Here is a 4163-nt window from a genome sequence, read left to right as displayed (position 1 = left end):
TCATCCAGGAGGTAAGTTCTCAACCCGTTATTCTTCAGCGCGCGAACATATTAAAATAAACATTCCATGCCACGGAAACCAAACGTTTATTAAAAAAATAGAGTTGATTTTAAATTATATTGCACAAGGTCAATTGTGAGTCATTGTTGTATCTTACCTGTGACCATTTGTGGTATGACGAGGTCTAATGTCATACCGAGGTACACTTGTCCCACCCTGTCACCTATGACATTGTATGTACCTTTAATTTAACAATGTCCCTTAATGTGACCTTCCAATCCTAAAAGCCTTGGTTACCCAACATTCCTTTTAAATGCGAAGTCAGTTTAGCATTTCATATTCATAACAAAATTCATTTTATTGAACATAATTCATAATAAGATTAGGAAAAATAATTAAATTTAAAATTTGAAAATTAAATACATATTTGCAATAATTATTAAATTAATTAAACATAAAAAAATAGAAAAGGGAAAACTAAGAAAAAGGCTAAATGTCAAAATATTTTTTGTTTATAACAAAAACCCCATTTTGTGCAATGGCACTAACCAAAAGGTCTATTAAAAAGCCTGATGATTGAGCTCAATAATCTAGCACTCGAAAAAAAAAATACCCATTAAAATATTATATTTGGGTCAAGTCTAAAAATGTTTGCTGGGTTGTGTTCTAATATTTGACACTCATCTTCTTTTACAAAAACTCTAAACTATTCTTAAATTCCTAACGGGATGTTGTTTACAAAAAGGAAATAAAAAATATGTATATCTAATTAAGTATGTACATGAAGGTGAACTAAGTACCGTTATGTACAGAAAGCAAGAAATTCAGAGAAAGCAAAATTCAATAAGTCAGAAAAATTTATGTATACATATGTATTACATATTTATCAATATCTACATATGTCGTTTATGAACCGTTATTCATGACAATCAAAAAAATATATAGAAAAAAATATTTTGCAAAAATTATGTCGAAAAATTCACATATGTTTAGATGTCTTATTTTTTTTTTTCAAGGTGTAATATTCTACTTGTTTTGGTTATGACTTAAATTTTCAGCAATTCACTACATTGTATTTTCATTTATACATCACCGCATAAATTGTTTGTGTGGTTATGTCTGGAGGCACCTTCATAGCTGGGAAGGATTGATCTTGCTGTTATCGAAGTCTGTTCCCCCTTCCTTAAATGGTTAGTGACGTCAAAAATTCCAGAATAATGCTTTTAATTGTTGTTGTAAATTCACTTCGCAATTTACCAATGTAAGGTCAGGAATGCCCCTTTGCAAGATTTGGAATTTTCCAGTTTTGTTGATGTCACTATGCATTAAAACACAAAATCAGTAAAAAAAAATCACTTTGGACAAACATGCATATTTTGCAATGCCTTACCTTGAAAACAATTCAAATTTATTGCAATAAATGCAAATTTATTTGTAAGGCTTGAGGTGTTTGCAAAATGTCACAATGTAATATTCACTTATTAATGTTCTTATTATTTGTAGATCTTCTTATTAGAATATCCCCTTTTAAGAGGTTATGTGACAGGCTTTAACATTTGTGCACACTTTGCTAAAATATTTATTTTCACTACGGTCGAAATATGATTTTTTTCTTGCCGTTGTGCTCCCTTTGCTGATTTTTAATAAATGATCACTGTGATGGCTTGATCGTGTTTCACATTTACACATACGTATGTGTGATAGGGAATGTAATTTGACATACAGTGGTGCCAACTCCAGTGTTGCCACTAGTTCATCCTTAATGATTGACGTAGCGTATAGCATCGCGTATGTCGTCAGTCATATTAAGGTCGACACACATTGAGTGCGCCCTAATAAAATAAGGCGATCCGTTTCAAAACTGCTTCGTCTCTAGATCTATGATCGTAGAACGAACAGGCAGGATAGCCGTTTAGAAAACGTGTGGCTCGACCCACGAAGCCGGGCTACATCAACACCACAAAATATATAATTGTGCTATGCTAAGACGTCATGAAGTAATGAAAGTTTATTGCAATCATAGGATCAAGTTTATTCTGGTGTCTTCATCAAAATTGTTGATAATATTTTCTTCCGAAATCTCATAAACATGTCTAGAAGGTTTATTTTCTTGAAATACTATTTCGGCTTTCCTAGCAATGTCTCTAAAATCACTTAAATCTTTTGGCATAATCTTAAGGTCGGTATTCACATTTTTGTTAATAATGTCTATTACTGAAGAATAAAGTAGTGGTTGACCAAGTCATTGGTTCATTTGGACTATTACTGAATGAAAGTCACGATAACTTTCTTTAGAATGTTGCTTACGAGTAGACATCCTCATAATTACCTCATGATCAATTTCAAGATTTCCAAATTCGCGGGTCATGGCAGCTTTGAGCTGAGGGTAGGTCAAACCTGGATTCTGTTTTGTGTACATCCTGTACCACTCATCAGCTTTTCCACTCAGGAAAACTTGGAAATTTGCCATTAAATGATCATATGGGCACTGAGACCTTTCGGTAAGGGTATCTATTTTAAATAAAAAGTCCGAAACACTACCTGTACCATTGTATGTGATATTCCAATCTTTAAGATTTTTCGAAAATCCAGAAGAAAAGTTTGAAGGTATGCTCGTATTTGGAGAAGGTAAGTCCCCATCAATTCTGTTCTCAGAAGTCGCTCTAGAACCCGTAGGTTGGCTTAATGTCTGTCGAATCGAGCTAATTTCTCTCCTAAATTCTTCCTGAGTTTCCCTCATAACTTCTCGGAAATATAAAAGGAGTGATTGTGAGTCAAGGTCCTGATTATCAGGGCGTTTTGTCAATGGTGGAGGAGGTCTACCAGATCCCTCGTTATTTTCTTCTGCCGCCATATTTGGTGGATTAATTATGTCTTCAGACGAATCAGTATCTGCTGACTCAATAGATAAAAATAATGGTTTACCTCGACCTCTAGTGGAAGTAGCAGAAGTATTTAAAATATTTTTAGAATTAGCTTTTGTACTGAAAAGTCCTGCACTACTAGTTCTATTGTAAATCCTAGTAGTTGGAGAACCTCTACCTCTGGTACTGGAAAATGGTGTATTTTGCGAACGATTACTTGATGTACTGGAAGTCGATCGTGTAACACGTTTGCTCATAGTTCAAAAAAAAATATGTCAGAAAATAACTTTAAATGTATTAAAGTTTTCAAATAAATCGAAACTATTTCATAAAATTTCAAGGAATGTTGAGTAACTATACTAATAAGTCTTCAGGTCACACTCAAAAGAATTGCAAAGATACCGAAGTATACTGTATATTCTATATGTCTTTGGCTCATCACTATCTCCCAAATAAAGAAATTAATTGATGACTCAAAGTAAAATTAATTTATATTCAGAAATCCGCTGATCTATTATATTATTCTAATGCTTTAGCCTTATGTCCTAACATTGACCAGCGTCTATTGTCCAATATCTTATAAAAGACCAGACAAAAGTCTGAAGGAAAAGTCAAAACAAAATCGATTTACCTAGAAATGAATCCTTTATGCAACATAAACTGAACTACTCTTAGTCGTCAGTCTGGACTCTAAATTCCTCATCAAAAGATAGAAAAGATATAGGCACTTGAAAATAGAAATCTGAATACAGATCTATTTATATCAATTTATGTCATTTTATAGTCAATTTTACCAAGTGTATACAGGTCCCAGTAAAAAGGTCTTATAAAAATGATTAAAATATCCATAAATAGAAAAAGAACAAATATGTCACTAAAATGTTCCAATGGAAATCACCTGTATATGATTCAATTAGAACAATCGTTAATAAGATACAATCAATGACTCAGAATTTTTAAATTTGTTCAAAAGAACTGATTTTTCGAAAAAGTTTCAAAAATAATTTAAAATCAAAAGGTCAAAATACACAAAATGTGTTTCGTTGGGCGCCATATATGTTACGCGCCGGCTATCCGCTGAATAAAATAAAAGCATAAAATCGAATAAAAATGTATGAAAAATATACGAGGTCGGTTTGGGCATGGTAAGATAACAAATTTGCCTGGCTAGCTCATCCAGGAGGTAAGTTCTCAACCCGTTATTCTTCAGCGCGCGAACATATTAAAATAAACATTCCATGCCACGGAAACCAAACGTTTATTAAAAAAAAAGAGTTGATTTTAAATTATATTGCACAA

General features: G+C 32.7%; 1 long non-coding RNA gene across 1 annotated transcript; it reads right to left on the bottom strand.

Moving 5' to 3' along the window:
• Positions 1–332: 332 nt before the first annotated feature.
• Positions 333–1699, bottom strand: LOC141399774 (uncharacterized). Its single transcript, XR_012411943.1, has 2 exons — positions 1391–1699; positions 333–1318 (listed from the first exon to the last, which is right to left on the bottom strand). It is a non-coding gene; the product is annotated as an uncharacterized lncRNA (long non-coding RNA).
• Between the last annotated feature and the right edge of the window lie 2464 nt (positions 1700–4163).

Source organism: Musca autumnalis, unplaced genomic scaffold (genome assembly GCF_047663935.1).
Source record: "Musca autumnalis isolate F117 unplaced genomic scaffold, ASM4766393v1 scaffold_3, whole genome shotgun sequence".
In the NCBI taxonomy this organism is placed as follows: Eukaryota; Metazoa; Arthropoda; class Insecta; order Diptera; family Muscidae; genus Musca; species Musca autumnalis.
The sequence above is the reverse complement of the archived record's forward strand: the minus strand, read 5'-3'. Positions and strand labels throughout refer to the sequence as shown.